Source organism: Podarcis pityusensis, assembly GCF_964106645.2.
Source record: "Podarcis pityusensis genome assembly, chromosome: 1".
NCBI classification, from domain to species: Eukaryota; Metazoa; Chordata; class Lepidosauria; order Squamata; family Lacertidae; genus Podarcis; species Podarcis pityusensis.
In genome coordinates this window covers 78,375,049-78,392,486 of record NC_138028.1, presented here as the reverse complement: position 1 = coordinate 78,392,486, position 17,438 = coordinate 78,375,049, and the positions used below count along the sequence as shown (strand labels likewise).

Genomic DNA, 17,438 nt, shown 5'->3' with positions numbered 1-17,438 from the left:
TCCCGCCTTTAATGCTAAAGAGAAACCTGTCAGCACAAAGCTGTCCTCTGTTCCCCTTCAGGCCAGCAGAGGAGCGAGTTCTGGGGCGGGGGGGGGGTGCTTGGTTAAGCCAAGAACAGGAACCACTGGTTGAGGGGAGCTCACTTTAAAGAAAGGCTGGGAGCTGCTGCTGCTGCTGCTGTGTAGGAATCTGAGAGTTAATTTGGAGAAAGATCTTCAAGGATGTGATGTTACTGAATTTCAGGCAAGTTGTTGGCAAGCCAAAACAATGCCTTTGCAAACAGGGAAAATCCAAATTAAAAGTGCAGAAGTTATTCTGGAATGTAAAGATCAATTATTGTAGTTTGCTCCACACTCCTTGCTCTGAGGAACTGGTTGCTTGAATTTGCACCTCGGGGTGCAATCCTGTGTTACTCAGTGTTACCTCAGTTTTGGGTGAGATTAAGTTGTACACAAGTAATTTGTTAGCCTGCATCTGTAGAACTTGACATTTGAGATTATTTCCAAAGATGAGAGTAATAGAGTGCAGTCAGTATCTGTAGTACCAAACCTTCATTTTCAGCCAAGAATAGCAGAAGAATTGACAAGTATCCTATGGAGAGTTATTGCTCAGCTCTCCTGTCTTAGCTTGTTGCTCATCACACTCAGAAATGTTGCCTTACTGCAACCCTTCCAATGAGTGTAATCAGCATAATAGCCTAGATTGGTTCCAGAGCGTCTTCTCTAGGTGGTTGGTTCACGGGCTGATGAGAGCATTTTCTGCCTTTGATGGTCAGGGATAATTAATTTACGATGTCATATAGATCAGGCTGTATTTTACTGATTTATTCTCTTTGCTGCAGAAAAATACTATAACGTACATTTCCAGATGCTGAGGACAATTCTGGGTGTTGAGTACAAGTCCATTGCTGATGGCTGGGTTGGGTGTGTTTTATATATCAGTGACTTTAATCTTTTGTATACCTACTAACTTTAATCCAAGCTTTGACCTGGGACCCACTATTAAGTTTACTTCTCTTATTTTCTCTCTCAGCCCTTTTCTGTTTCACCCTTCATGCAGCCTAGTCAGCCCTTTTGCACTAGCTGCTGATGTACATGTGTCCAAAAACCACCATCTTAGATGACATTGCACACACAAACATAATGCATGACTTTCCTCCCTTGCCAGAAATCAATATCAAAGCCTAGAAAAAAATAGAAATTGGTGTGAAAAACATAGATGCATAAAACTTTGGTCAGATTGCAGCCCACTTCTGGGTCCTGACTTATGACCCAACAGCTGAAGGCTGCTCAGTGTGCATAGGTTTTTTTACAGGATAAAAGTGTATAGGTCCTTGCCCTGAGGAACTTACTATCTAAAATTCAATATGCAAAACAACAATGGAAATTGAGGTACATGGAGGCAGAGGTAAACAAGGAAAGAATACATACCTAATTAAGGGCAGATTCACACGATAGATTTAAAGCACAACACATATTTAAAGCATGTGACTCCCCCCCCCCCAAGAACTGTGGGAATTGTAGTTTGCCCCTCACAAAGCTACAGTTCCCAGAACTCTTAACAAGCTGCAGTTACCAGGATTCCCTGACAGAAATCATGTACATTGAATGTGCTTAAATGTATGGTGTGGATCTGCTGGAAGTTACACGTGCTTGGACTTGGTTACAGCCCTCCACACTCACCCAGTCCCCGCCGTTAATGGGCAGGCGCTTGCATGCTGGGCGCATATAGGGGGTGTCTGGTTCACGTCCCCAAGCTTTTGTGCCCAGGGCCACGGCCCCCCTGCCCCCCATGCTATGCTAGTGGGGGAAGTGAGCTATTACCAGTGGAGCATCATGTGAAACAAAATAAGGTGGTACAACAACCTGTGCATACTTTTCTTTCCTTGTGATGTATGTAGTAAAATACTATTGATCAGTAATTGAACTTGATTTAATTCCAGTGGAATGAAGATCATTATCTGCAATCCTGCACTGCACTAGATTGTTTGGTTGATATAAATTACTCCTACAAGTAATTGCTGCAATAAGGGCAGAGGTAGTAGCAAATTTCCTCTCACAGAGTTTAATAGTGATATATGCTATTTATTATTTATGGCAGCGTAAATCTGTAGCAAGGTTGATTAGGGTGCAATGATTTGAAAGATAAGGGTATAGTTGCTCATTATGAACTAGTGGATTGAAGACGACCTGGTTAATTGAACATTAGCAAAAAAGATGTACTGTACTGACATTATAACATATTTGAAAGCAACACTGAAGATCTGATGAAAGTATATGCAATTATGTCCACATTTAGAGCAAAGCAAGCATTGTTAAACCTTTAAGCGATGATTGGCCAATGCTTATCTTTGCCTCAAACTACAAGAGCTATGGACTTAATTTCACTGGGGAATTATTTCTCAATTCCATAGATGTTTCTTCCAGTGCAATCCTGTTTGCCTTCAGCAAATAGATTTTTCAAGCTCAGAAATAGATATGAGAAGCCTGGAACTTCAGGACTGTAATCCTGTAATAGTAGTAGCAAATGAGCGCACAAAATGTAGCTACCAATTGTTATAATTTTTCAAGGGCAGTTGGAAGGGGTACCAAGGGTCATCTAGTCCAACCCCCTGCAATGCTGGCATCTCAACCAAAGCATTAATGACAGATGGCCATCCAACCTCTGCTTAAAAGCCTCCAATGAAGGGAAATCTACAGTCTTCCAAGCAAGTCCATTCCATTGGGGAACAGCTCTTACTGTCAGAAAGTTCTTCCTGATGTTTTGTTGGAAATGTAAAAGTGTTATTGAAAAATTCCTTACCTTCCACTTTTTTGTGCTTTCCCCCTACACCTGTTTGCAGCCATTGTTCCCATAAACCTCTGGCACATTGGGTGAGGGGGAAAGGATGTCTCCATTGCTGTGACAACCAGGCCAATTCTCCTTTGTACAGCCACATTTACCCAAATATGCATCCCAGTGGGAGTAAAGTGATTCAAGATGAACTTCATCATTTTGATATGCATTGAAATACATTATTTTTAACAGAATGCCTATTTGGGTATTTCAGTGTGATGGGTGCATTCTTTATTCACTCTGATAGTTCTATACACTTTTCTCAACAGATGCAAAAAATGCCTAAATGTGCCTTTCTATTTTAACTGAGCACCCGCGAAACTACCTGTACAACGGAAGGCAACCCCCCGCCAAACCAAATTAAAGTTTTGATAATACAGGATTGTTGGCCTGAAGGTTTGACACTATGCATGTTTACTCAGAAGTAAATTCAAACTTAGTGGGGATCAGCTGCTTCTTCACAACTGCATGGCATTTTGCTCCAGCTGTAATAGGAAATGCATATTTTCTTCATGCTTTCGTGGGAAACATGCAGTGCCAACAGCAGACAAGTCATCTTCAAAACCATGTGGAAACTCCACCTTTTGCATCTGAAACCTCCATTTCTACTGTGCTTCAAGTCCCAGCAGGTTCCCTTGCCTTCTGCACTGTGCTCAAGCATGCTGAGAAGTTTTTCTGGAAAAACTTAGATTACTGTTCCCAGTGGCTTCCAGAAGAAATGAAAGTTCATGATAAATTAATTCCCAAATTCTTATTCTGAATCTAAAATCTGCTATCCTAGGAGTGGAGAGCCAAATGTAGCTTTCCTGGTCTCTCTTGATGGCCCGCAGGACTCTTCCTCAGACCACACCCCTCACTGACTTGGCTTTGCACCATCCTTGAATAGTTCTGTCTGGCTGGAGTATGTCTTTAAACTCTGTTAATGTCTGTCACTTGCATGGCTGGAGGGCACAGAGGGGTGGGTGGATGTGTAGGAACTAGCCTGCTGTGTAAAGTTAAAATTTACATTTTATGTAAATATACTCACTTATGCTTTTGGCCCCACCCAATGGCATATGGCCCCTGGAAGATTACCCAGAGATGAATATGGCCCTTGAACACAAAAAGGTTCCACACCCCTGTGCTGTCCTTTTGTAGAAGGGAAATTATAATAAGAACTAGTCTTCTGCTTCATCTTGTGATCAGGAGGAGTTAGATGACAAAGATAGCAACCCCTCAAGCATTTATAGATTTTAATCAATATTTCTTCTCTGCCTGTTTCCTTTGCTGGAATGAGATTTCTGTGAGGCAGTGAAATCTTTATAACAGGCCAACAACTAAGCCCTCCTCTGTTGAGTATAATGGTTCCTCACCTAAAACAGCCCCCTGGATTGTGGTCGTGTTGTTGTTTAGTCATTTAGTCGTGTCTGACTCTTCGTGACCCCATGGACCAGAGCATGCCAGGCACTCCTGTCTTCCACTGCCTCCCGCAGTTTGGTCAAACTCATGCTGGTAGCTTCGAGAACACTGTCCAACCATCTCGTCCTCTGTCGTCCCCTTCTCCTTGTGCCCTCCATCTTTCCCAACATCAGGGTCTTTTCCAGGGAGTCTTCTCTTCTCATGAGGTGGCCAAAGTATTGGAGCCTCAGCTTCACGATCTGTCCTTCCAGTGAGCACTCAGGGCTGATTTTCTTAAGAATGGATAGGTTTGATCTTCTTGCAGTCCATGGGACTCTCAAGAGTCTCCTCCAGCACCATAATTCAAAAGCATCAATTCTTCGGCGATCAGCCTTCTGATTGTAGTCATAGCCAACCTATTTCTTCTTCTTCTTTTACTTTGTTTTGCTGATTATACATGCACAAAAGCTTTTGAAGATGTGACTAAAAGGAAGCAATGGCATCTTGTGCTTGTTCCTTCCCTTTTGATTGCTCATCCAAATGTGACAGGGAGACAAACACCAGCTCTTTGTGAGAATAATATTGTCCTATGCCTTGGGGTATCTATCATGAATGCTGTGTATTTATTACATCCTTTTTTTCATATTATGCATTCAGCAAGGCTGGAAAATAATTGTCCCAAGCCACTCTACCTGTCAGACAGATGCTTAAGTTAATGATGGATTAAGCTGCTTTTGGATGGAAATGCTGTTAAAATGGATTCTAAGCAGTTCCATCTCCTTATCCCTGCTTTACATTTTAAAAAAGGTAGATCCATGTTTAAAGATATGAATCTTCCATGGTCATGTGTAGTTTATATTTGAGCTGGCAGGAAGCCACTGCCAGTCCAGGCTCCTTGACCTTGCTTCTGTCTGAGTGTTACATAGTTGTGCAAGCACATATTTATTAGGTTCACACCTAGGTGTATGTAGATAATGAATGTTTCATGTATGTACTGAAAAAAATACAATGCATGTAGCATCTCTCAGAGTTGCAACAGCGCATTGCTCCTTTTGGAAGTGTTTGAGAATAATTCAACCATTGCAGTTTCATCACAAGAGTTCAGGTCTGAGAGAGCCAGTGTGGTGTAGTGGTTAAGAGCGGTAGTCTCGTAATCTGGGGAACTGGGTTCGCATCTCCGCTCCTCCACATGCAGCTGCTGGGTGACCTTGGGCCAGTCACATTTCTCTGAAGTCTCTCAGCCTCACTCACCTCACAGAGTGTTTGTTGTGAGGGAGGAAGGGAAAGGAGAATGTTAGCCGCTTTGAGACTCCTTCGGGTAGTGATAAAACGGGATATCAAATCCAAACTCTTTTTCTTCTTCATCCCTCTAGAGCCCTGCGCCTCTTCTATTCACGAGGAAGTATATCTTCTGTGCCAGAAACATTTTCAGGGTGCCTACACTTTCATTCGGGATGAGGGTGGCGCTGTGGTGTAAACCACTGAGCCTTGGGTTTGCCAATCGGAAGGTTGGCGGTTCGAATCCCCACGCCCGAGCAGTTCGAAAGCACATAAAAGTGCAAGTAGATAAATAGGTACCGCTCCAGCGGGAAGGTAAACGGCGTTTCCGTGCGCTGCTCTGGTTCGCCAGAAGCGGCTTAGTCATGCTGGCCACATGACCCGGAAAAACTGTATGCGGACAAACGTCAACTCCCTCGGCCAGTAAAGCGAGATAGCGCCGCAACCCCAGAGTCATTCACAATTGGACTTAACTGTCAGGGGTCCTTCACCTTTACCTTTTTACACTTTCATGGGCATAGCTAGGATTTCTTTTAGGCGGGCAAGCTTTGTTTTATGGGGGCAGAACCAAGTTTATTTGCAATGCAATTGGTCAGTTAGTCAAGTATTTTTATTTAATTACTTGATTTAGGGGGGCAGCTGCCCCCCTGGCTATGCCAATGGTACCAGGTATTTGGAAGAGGAGGAGGAGGAGGAGGAGGAGGAGGAGGAAGAAGAAGAAGAAGAAGAAGAAGAAGAAGAAGAAGAATTGTTGAAAGGACCAGCAAATCAGTCTTTTTGCAACTTTCTGAGTCCTCTTACTGAAGTACTTGGAAGCAATACCTGGTCTCTGTATCAAGGCATCACCTGGTGCCTTCTCCTTCACTTATCTGACCTTATGAATGTTAATTACAAGTAGGCAGATTCTGCACTGGACAAAGTTTTTGTCAGAACCAGATTTTTATTCTAATTAATTCTACACCAGCTCCCGTATTTGATCCAAAGCTCAGCAAGATTCTGGAATTACTGTTCCAGGACCTGTAAAGGACTGCTAAGCATCAGTGAAGATGCACAGAGACTTCTGGCAACTGGTCAATGATGACATTACCAACATTGACAAAGCTCTGGTGGGCTCTGCACAGGTGCAGTGAGAGCGAAGATCATCCCAGGCCATGCATAGCCTTCCTGAATGTGTGTGGTGCACAGCTCTGCAATCTCACCTCAGTCCTGTACTTCAGGCCTCTTTGCCAACACAACATTGCCACATCAGTAAAGAAGCTTCCTTGTACATATGCAGCACTTAGCATGACATGGATGTCTTTTGATAGAACAGTACTGGATTCTAGTAAGTGCCAGTTTGTTTGTTTTGCCACTACATCATGAATAGAACTGTTGTTTCACTGCCAGATTCTATCTGGAAGAGAATTTGACAGCAACTCGACTGGCATGTTTGTCATCACTTTCTCTCATCTCTAGAGCTTGTTTGTTTTGAACATTTTTTATAATTTTTCATAATAATATCAGATTACAGGGTGTTGTACAACATACAACATATAAGACAAAAGACAAGAAAACAGCAGATAATTCTTCACAACTTCAAAACAAACTACAGCATGTGCAAGATTGGTGTGTGAGCAGGCACTTCAGATATTTGGGTCCCAAGCCATTTAGGGCTTTAAAGGTAAGGAGGAGGAGTTAAGGAACAGAAGTGTGAAAAAATAAATTTTATCACTCTCTATTTAAGATCTTCTCTTTAATCCTGTTTCACAGCTCCCAGGACATATACTGGTGCCCCTTAGTCCTGTCCCTGACATTGCTTCTGTCTTAGCAGAAATATTGTCCTTCTAGATTTTAGAAGGTTTTATTTATTGCTTGTAGCTGAGGTTTCATCCTTAATACGGATTTACAGTTTACAGAATTAGCCACTAGAGTGAATTCTTAAACTTAAGAAGTTTCGATGAATTCTAAATTCTAAATATTCAGTCTCCCACTTACAGAAAATGACAGATTGAGAAATGTCAGTTTGCCCCATTAGATCTATCTCTTTTTAATTAGTTAAAACATTATAACATAGTAGGTATAGTATCTCCTGTAAGGTAAAGGTAAAGGGACCCCTAACAAATAAGTCCAGTTGCGTCACGGATGACTCTGGGGTTGTGGCACTCATCTTGCTTTAAAGGCAGAAGGAGCTGGCATTTGTCCACTTCCGCAGACAGTTTTTCCAGATCATGTGGCCAGCATGACTAAGCTGCTTCTGTCAAAACCAGAGCAGTGCACAGAAACGCCGTTTACCTTCCTGCCAGAGTGGTACCTATTTATCTACTTGCACTGTGTGCTTTCGAACTGCTAGGTTGGCAGGAGCTGGGACCGAAAAACTGGAGCTCACCCCCTCACAGGGATTTGAACCGCCGACCTTTCGATTGGCAAGCCCAAGCAGCACAGTGGTTTAACCCACAGCGCCACCTGTGTCCCTATAGTATCTCCTGTAGTTGCACATAAATTAGTTGGTTTTCTTCCAAGAATTCATAGCCACCAGTCATCAGGAATTGTTTTATTTAAAAAACAGCAACAGAGTAGGCCCAGCATCATCACCTTCGATAATTTCTGCATATGCCCCCCGTGCCAGGTGGGTAAGTCATAATTTAAAATTTCCCAGAGTTTGGTGCCCTTAATTCAACAACAATAAATATGTTGCTTTATTTATTGTCGTCGAATTAAGGACACCAAACTTTTAATTTATGACTTTAATGATTTTAATTTATGACTTACCTCTTATTAAGCAATATTATAGTGCGATGACTGCTGCTTATTGCAGAACTCAAAAGGTTCATAGACAGAGTTGCAGAGAAGATTTACGTGTCCCAGCTTACTCCCCCCAATTATGAAACTGAACAGGTTTGTTTCAACCCCAGCTCTTGCCTACTCTGTTGGTGACCCTGCTGTCCTCCTTGGCTCTGCATGCAGAAACATCTGGATTCTGTCTGTAGGCACTTCAGAGAGACCTTGCTCGGCTAGGTATATCAGTACAGCTCGAACTGAAGATGTGCAGTCTTGTGTTTAAACCAGACCAAATCAACTGTCAGTCAGACACATTTCCCAATGATGCTGATGGACATCCCTTTTTCACATTCCATCTGTGATAAATCTGATTATGGAAAAGTTATTTTTCACCCTTAGTAAGGATCTCTTCTCCTTGCTGGGTAGTGCTGCACATGATTTTTTTGTGATGCAATTTAACGTGCACAAATGGCTAATGGACTCTTACATCCATCATCTGTGACTCTTGGCTATGCTTTAACAACAGCTGGAAAGTCTCCTTCCAGAGTTCCCTTCCAAAGGGCTTGTCTATTCAGAAGAAAAAAGTAATAGGCCTTACTCCCAGGTAAGCATGCAGGGTTCCACCCTAAATTACTACAGGCCAGAAAGTGGATGTAAAAAGCTGTTGGGGTAGAAGGCATCTCTCTCAAAGGACAAGAAGATAAAATGTCATTAACAGAGGGTTAGAAATCAGATATGACTGAAATAACTACTATGTATCATCTGCTTGCTTATTATTAACAATCAGTAGCCTGCTTTGCAATGTAAGAATAACAACCCTTTGCCTTCTCCTCAAAATGTCTTCACATTGTTCTCTGTCCACACCCCAACAAGTGAGATCAGTATCATACTCATTTTATAGATAAGTGGACTGACCTCAGTCAAATAATGATCTCACTTAGTTCAGTCTCCTGCATTTTTAATGGGAGATCTCCTTCCAGCATACCTGCTTCATCTCAGAATGCTTGCACTCCATCTGAAAATAAAATTGGTGCAATTTTAAAAGAAGTTGCTGGAAATTAGAATTCACTGTTATATTTAAAATTAAAAACCATACATAGTTAATAATTGAGACCTTCTCTTATAATGTAAGAGGCTCAAATATCATCTAAGACATTAGGTCAACTCTGCTGTTCAGGATTTTGGTATCAGTTTTCTGACAATAAAACTATCATTATAGGGTTGTTGAAGAGCGAAAAAGAGGACAGGGGGCAGGGGGGAGGGGAGGGGGTACAGGAGCAGGTACATTCTGCAGTGTCCCTTCAAAATATACAAAATCAAGGACCTGGTCCTTTCCTGCACCATGCAAAATTCACACAGTATGTATATGTTTTGCACTTGGTTGTGTAGTACTGCGTATCCAACATATAAGGTAGCCCGCTCCCGCACCTCCAGACATTTTGGCAAATTTAAAAAATCCACTGGAACAGAAATGTTATCCCTGAAAAAGAGGACATGTCCTGGAAAAAGAGGACATATGGCAACCCTACCTTAGGGCAATACCTGGCTCAGGTCTTGGACTTCTATAAGAGAGTATCTCAATAGGAGCTAGTGGTAGAACATGGCTGCTTGGTACAGGGCCACTCTGGGATATTCTGAATGGGGGGGGGTGAAGAGGGCAGTAGCATACCTCTCTGTCCATCCCCTACCCCTAAGGGATGATATAATCTAGGTTCGGTGTCTTTGAAAGGCATAAGAAGGAGTTATGCCAGAGTTTGGAGTCAGGGAGTATGGCAGAGTGGCAGAAAGGCAGGGATGGGGAAGATGGGTTTTAGGGGCTCATCTGGAGAGCAAAGATGGCAAGTGAATTGCTCCAATTCTGTAATAAACACTTTCTCAGTGCTAGCTCACATGCAGATAAGGGAGTTGATCTGTGCATATAACTAAGTGATCCAATGGACTAAACTGCAGCCCATGCTGCCATTTACCAGAACAGAGGAAACTTGTGCCTCTGTTTTAAATTAAATGTGAATTGGCTTTTTAGCTTTGGTGGTAATTAGCGTTGGGGTTGTACACAAAGGAGCCAATAAAGATATTGCTGAGAGGGCCAGCGATGTAATGGCAAGGAGGGAGGCCACTCCTTGGCCACAGGCCTGTCCTGGCTTCTGCCATCAATAGGAAAATGTAGTTCATTTTAAAAATAAGTTGGCAAGAATACAATTGCTTATGAGCAGGTTGCTTCTTCCCATCTTGTGCTTGAAACAAGTATGAACTGAATGACTAGAAGGTATGCTAATGCTGCTAACTACAGGTCAATCATCATAGATTTAAAAGTAAAAAGGTCTAGATTTTCCCCTGTCCCAAATGTCTGGTTGACTTTAGGCAACTAATTCCCCCACCTCCCCTTCCACAGAAATAATAATAACCTTGTCCTTTCATGCAGCAATTTGAAAGAATGAATCAAACATAAACACAGGGTGTAGGCCATCATTTCAGAGGCTATTAACTAGGTCTGTAAAACATGACATCACTGTAGCACCCAAAGCACAGACTAAAGCTAAAAGGGGCAGGAGGAGAGAAACAGTACAGTTACATTTAGAGCAAGGTGTTCTGAAGCCATCTTTTCTTATTTTATTATTTTCCTCAGTTCATCGGATATTGGTGTTTTTTATCCTAGTCCTGGAATTAATTTTATTTCTTTGGAACTTGGTTGTTTGCTGTTGTTTTAATGTTGCAAAAAGTATTGATGCTTCTCATAAGTGTATTTTGGAATTACCAGAACCATTTGGTTGTTTACATAAACATTCATAATACACAGTTTCATAACTATTACATTCAGTGTCAAGAAAAAGAAAATAGGACCAGCAAATCAAGAAATACTGAAGAGAGAATCCCAAAAGCAGTTTGTAAAAGTCTAGCCATTGCATGGCATCTAAGTATCAGGAGAGAGAAGGTAAACCTTCCTTAGGTGGGTATGTCCCAGGTAAACTTCCTGACAGAGGAGGAACCTGGAGCAGGGCATGTGAGGGATGTCATTAAATGGTAAATGCCATTCCTTAGTCACCTTCCAGATTGGTTCTCTTTAATATTTACAATATTTTTATACTGTACTTCAATCATACTCCCAGGGCAGTTTACATAAAGACTTTTTTAAAAATGTAAACAAACAAAAATAAGCTAAATGCTGCAACATTATAGAAGCAGCATAAAACAACTAGTAGGATTAAAACTTCATCTAAAACATCCTGGAAAATAAAAAAGATTGGTGCCTGACACCAAAATAAAGCAGGGCACCAGCAAACCTCTCTGGGGTCAGTGTTCAACAATGCTCTATGTACTTCTGAATGCAGGTGCCCAATTGTTGTTAGGCAGAGGCAGCATAAAATATTGTGCCAATTTTGAAACTGCTTTATTGGCTACCAGATCTGAGTTTCTCCTTTATCCTTATAATACCGCCCCCCCCAAGCTTTATAATCAGTCAGGTACGATTTCTTTATTTCAGTATTAGATTGCCATCAACTAAGATCAGAGCTATTTTGTGGTGGCCCTGGATTTAGAGAATGCCTTCCCTGGGTAGGTAGGTAATTTTACATCCTCCTCCTGTTTTCGGAGATAGGTAAAAAACTTTGTGTGTTCTTTCATGCTTTCAGGGAGCTAAGATCTTAGATTGCTGACTTTTTAAGATTCCGTTTTAGTTTCTACAACTCTTTCAATAATGTGCTTTATTATATTAAAACGTTATATGCAAACCATTTTGAAAACACTTTTGATGATAGACGGTATTTAGAAACTCAGGAACAAATTCAAAATTGTGTGGTGTTGAATGTTCCATATCATCGTGCCCAATGGAACCACCCCTTCCACCCCCCTGTTTTGTTATGGAGGATTCCACCCTCATCCAATTTTTGAAGCACATAGGAAGATGAGGAGGGAAAAGCACCGTTGCATAAGCGGAAGTCTCTGTGCACTGCTTTCACTGATGGGCCTCATTAGATGAATCCTGTTGTAAATAATTACAACCTGCTTAAAAAGGTGGAGTCTGGGAATTCTGTTGCCAAGATTAAGTATATACTGCATGTTTGAGACTAACTTCGGTATTTGGTAACAAAGAATACCTTTTTGTTATGCCAGTGGTGCCATGGACCCCCTGGGTGGGCTACATGTACCACCAGTTGGGAACCACTGTTCCCAATACAACATGGCAGGTGGCTTTCCAGCTGTTGCAACCGACTGATAGGCTCATGGGTGAGGAGGATAAAACAGACATCCACACTAGAAGAGCTAAGAGAAGTATCCTCCAGTAGTTTTCCAAGAGTTACAACAACCCAGAAAGCTAAGTCAGTATTATTATTCTTAATTGCAGACGGAGTTGGACTGAATATGAGAAAGAGGCTTGACTAAATCTACTTAATGAGCTCATAGCAAAGGTGAGATGGGCCTTCAAGATTTCCTGGTTCACTGCTGTGTACTTGCCCATTAATGCTACAGAAGCTTTAAGGATTGGAATACTACTCATTCTGCTTCGTTAGCACAAGAGATAGGCAGCAAACAAAGTTGGATGCATGGACGTAGCCAGGGGGGCAGCTGCCCCCCTAGATCAAGTAAAACAATAGAAATACTTAACTGACTAATCACATCAGTTCTGGCCCCCCTAACAAAAGTCCTGGTCCCCCCCCCAAACAAAAATCCTGGCTACACCCATGGTTGGATGGTATAATACTCTCTCTTTACCTATGGGTTCCAGGGATAGAGTACTTTGGTTTTTCCAATCTCAGGTCAGCACTCAGTAGAGACAGGCAGATTTATAAGCAGTTGTTGTTGTTGTTTAGGCTTAAGAGAGGGCCAGCCCATGGGACTAAACCATACTAGGCAAGTATGAGAGGCCCGTTCTATTAAAAGCCCCTTAAGAAGGGTTCAGTATGCAGTACCGCAACAGATCATGCTTTTGTAAAGTTTTGTGGCGCAGTACAGCTTCAAAACAGGCAGCATTTCTCATGGCTCACTTCTGGGATACACACCCAGGATCTGAATTATCAACTCTATCCTTATGCAGGACTTGGTACTAGAGCAGAGAAGCATTTTGAGAATCAGGGAAGGTATCTAAGCAAGTGCTGAGACAGGCTTGTGCTGTGCTGTGCTGAAGTGGCTTCTTCATGTTTGGAGAAGAGAGGTCAGTGCTAGATAAACAGTAACGCTGTTCCAGTAGCCCTAGTCCTCCCATAACACTGTCACTGGGGAGGGAAGAAAAACTCTGAACAGCTGCAGCTTTATGCTTTTGAACCTAGCTGTACAAGAGAGGGTCAGTGGGTCACTGTTGTCAGTGCCCCTGGGAAGGAGGAAGCTTCTCCTGGAGAGTCTTTTAAAAACGTTAACTAAATTAGTGTGACTGCATTGCTAACTGCTTGAAAGATCCAGATGGCTAAGGTCATCAGCTTCCTTGCAGGCAGACACACTGAAGCTGTTTGCATTCCCATACTCAGTAACATAATGAATCCTGCTATGTCCCAGGAAGGGGGGTGGCGGGAATGCATGCTGGTTGGTACCTGTGAAAAACCAACACTGGTGGGCCCTGTGTGGGGGTGGATTGTTACCAGCTCTGTTGCTTCAGCTTTGTTTTTCTTCACAAACTGGTTTTTTAGCACAGGCTACAATCCTAAACACATCTAAGTGAAAACAAGCTTCACTGAAAGTGGTGACCTTATTGCATTTAACGTCTAAGGGTGCAATCCTAACCCCACTTACCAGGGAGTAGGCCTCACTGAATTAACTAGGACTGACTTTTGTGTAGACGTGATCAAAAATGCACTGTAAAGCATTCCTTTTACATTGCAATTCTATGTATGCTTCCACTTAAAGTCTCACATGACCATCCTATACATCTATACTTAGAAGCAAGGCCTGTTGATTTCAATAGTGCTCTTTCACAGGTTTGTGGATATAGGATTGCAGCCCTAGGCCCTCTTTCAACATGGCAGTTTGCCTCCAAAGAGTAACCTTTGAAAAGGTTCCCATTCACTCAATTTGTTAAAGCATAACCTTTTTAAAGAAATCCCAGTATATAAGTAGGACAAACCAACAGAAGTCTAGGGGTCTTATTATGATTCCCTTGCAATACATATTTGTTTAGGCATGCATGGGATCACTCCACAAAAGAAATGTGTGACCTGAAAATGGTATTCTATGTAACTTCATCGGCTCTTGGATCAAACCTCAGGGTTTTCTTACAGTAGAGACTACCATGAAATAGTCCTTGTGTTTTCAACGTGAGCATGTAAAACAAAACAAAAATTATCCATGCAACGCCATCCATTTTCATGCTGCTCTACAGAGCTTTAGCAACGAAAGCATCTCTGAAGCTGGGATGGTGTTAAAAGAAAATACCTGTGAGATTTTTCTTACCTGGCTGCCTTTTGCTTCCCATATTTCATAAAATGGAATCATAGCATTGGAAGGGACCCTGGAGGTCATCCAGTTTGCTGCACGGTGAGTGCAAGCTGCAATGTGCATTGTAACACCCAGGGTCAACATTATCACTTCTGACAACAGGCTGCAGCAGCCATGGGACTTTTGCCAGTAGGAGAATGTCAGTGTCAACATGCTACACAACTTTTGACAATCACCCATTGATATGAGCCTTGTCCAGAAAGAGAAACTTCCTTGTGAGAGTATCTTCTGTGTGTGGTGAGCCAGGAGTCCACCATACAATGTAACTTATCTGCTTTCCCCCCTTCTTTCTTTTTTCTGCTGCTGCTGGGGCCTGGGTGAGGAAAAAACTGCAGTCAGTTGCCCACAGTTTCTCAAAGCTTAAATAAATCATGCAGTAAATTCCCAAGTTCAAGACATATGTTTATGGATATTTTAAATAAATACATACATAAAACTTTCCATTTATAACTTTTCAGTAAGATAATGTCGGCATTTAATTGTCCAGATGAATAAACTTATACATAGTGCATTACTTTTCCAAGAGAAGAACCCTTTAAAAACCCAGAAAGGGGAGCGAGATAGGATAAATTCCAGTTAAGATATGAATTGGCAGGAATACTAAAAGCAATTTTAAAATAGAAAATGTTCTGATGTTTCAAAAATAATTTGGAATCCATACTTAAAATCCGATTCTTTACCCCTTAGCCCTTCAACGAGTGGGTAAATATGAACAAAAGGACCCATTTACTGATAACATTGTGCAACTGCAGGTGATGAGCACCTGGGGCTCGCGTGTGTGTGTGTGTGTGTGTGTGTGTGTGTGTGTGTGTTTACAAGTGCTGATCAAACACTTCTCTGCTAAGATCAATGAGAGCTGCAGTTTCTTCCTGTCTCTGAAAAGTATCTGTGGTGCTCTAGTTATACTTAAGTAGCAGTAAGAAGGAGCCTACCTTTCCTTAGAAGATTTGTTTACTCAATTATCAGGCCAAAGGGATGAGAAAGAAGGGTGTGGAGCTGAGGTGGTCCATCACCAGGTCACCAGGGTCATGGAATAAACCAGAAGGCATAGCCAGGGAGCAACAAAGTTAAAAATTCAGAAGAAGCTTTGTGGCTGTAGATGTCAGATCAGGTAACCACTTGGAGGGTTGTTTAGGCAAACTTACTTTCACAAGGCAACAAAACTTAATTTAAACCAGGACTCATATATGTATTGAATCCCAGGTATCAGCATTTAAATGTTTAGGTAATGCTTTGGAGGACAGGCACTTTGTGTGCAAGATTATTAAATTAGCTGTAGATCAGCTGAATAACAGAGCCACCAATGCATATTTTGTGTACTCAATAAGCATTATAAACAAATATAATTCTTAACAACTGGGAAGTGAAGTTCATTGTACGACAGAATCAACCACCAATTTCACCACCTGGCCATCAGCCATTCACATACTTACTATATGTTTCTCCTTTGAATTTAATCTGCATGAAATTAACTCCAGAGAATCTTTGGGTTAGGCTGATCCTTGGAAGACAGAAGCAGACAGAGTTCTGTAGCAACTTTCAGTGTGGCCTTCAGTACTTCAACAAATCAGAAATGAGACCTGCCCAGCTAGTTGGGTAAGTGGAGGAAGCTGCTATGGATTGGGTCTGTTCCGGACTCCTCTGCCTTAGCATTATGTATGAACCTGGACTAAACAGCTGCACTTCAGAGATCCACAATCTTTAACCTGGATTTGTTCTTGGTCTACTGCTTATGGTTTGTAAAGCTCATGGATAGTTTGAAATGAGTCTGGTTAGTTCAGGTTCAGACATAATGCTAAGCAAGCCAAGCAGCTCTATTTCTAGTGTTCTGGACCATTGTTTGGTTGCACTGGTGGTGTGGATGTGGGCCAATAAACTGAGCTTGAACCCTGGGAAGATGGAAGAACTGTGGGTTGATGGTTTTTATGTCTGGGAGTTTGGCCAGTTGCCTGTTCTGGATTGGGTTGCACTTCCTCTGAAAGAACAGGTTTGGATTTTGGGGATGTTGCTGGATCTGATGTTGCCTCTAGTGGCTCAACTACCCTCAGTGGCTAGGAGTTCTTTTTATCAGCTATGGCTGGTACACCAACTACAGTAATTCTTGGACAAGGATAGAATGACCATAATGATTCATTCATTGGTAACCTCAATTGTTGCAATATGCTATATGTGGGGCTATCCTTGGGCCTGGTCTGCAGGTTTTAGTGGTTGTAAAATGCTGTAGCTAGACTGTTAACAGGAACAGGGTATCACCACCACAGAACTCTGGTGGTTGAAATCTTGCACTGGCTGCCCATATGCTACAAGGCTAGATTGCAGGTTCTTGTATTAGCATCTTGGGACCAGGATATGTGAGGAACTGCCTGATCCCTTATATCCCTGCTCAGCCACTGAGGTCTTTGGAGTCACTTGTTTTGGTTCCCCATGACTCGGATGCACAACTCATGTCCACAAGGAGCTTTGCATTCAGTATTGTGGGCATTCAAATTTGTGGAATGTCCAGTAGAGGTTGAACGTCTGGTGCTAACCAAATACTTTTGTTTTTATTCCAGCAGGCTTCTTAATTTAATTCTGATTTAACTCATCTTTAGTCTTACTCCATTAGGTCTTCTGTACACCACTTGGTGGTGAATGATTAAGCGGTACGCATATTGTACAAACAAATACAGTAGGCCAAAACTGCCTTCCCAAGCCTTTTTTAAAGACCTGCCAACACTCCAGCTTTGCTAGCAACAGTAGAATCTGCAGCAGGTAACGTTGTGGCACT

General features: G+C 42.0%; 2 protein-coding genes across 13 annotated transcripts in view; one reads left to right on the top strand and one right to left on the bottom strand.

Moving 5' to 3' along the window:
* RASSF7 (Ras association domain family member 7) overlaps positions 1-17,438 on the top strand; it is a 91,339-nt gene that overhangs the window by 13,748 nt on the left and 60,153 nt on the right. For 7 of the 12 annotated variants that reach the window (XM_080975661.1, XM_080975658.1, XM_080975660.1 and 4 more), the window contains one exon: positions 12,591-12,654. The exons of 2 other annotated variants lie outside the window; for them this stretch is intronic. The gene's annotated coding sequence lies outside the window, so the exon portion shown is untranslated. 3 more of the 12 variants (XM_080975663.1, XM_080975669.1, XM_080975670.1) reach the window with 2 other exon arrangements.
* Positions 1-17,438, bottom strand: part of LMNTD2 (lamin tail domain containing 2) — an 88,757-nt gene that overhangs the window by 63,498 nt on the left and 7,821 nt on the right. The window contains exon 2 of the mRNA XM_080975609.1: positions 9,164-9,263. The gene's annotated coding sequence lies outside the window, so the exon portion shown is untranslated. The remainder of the gene's footprint in view (positions 1-9,163; positions 9,264-17,438) is intronic.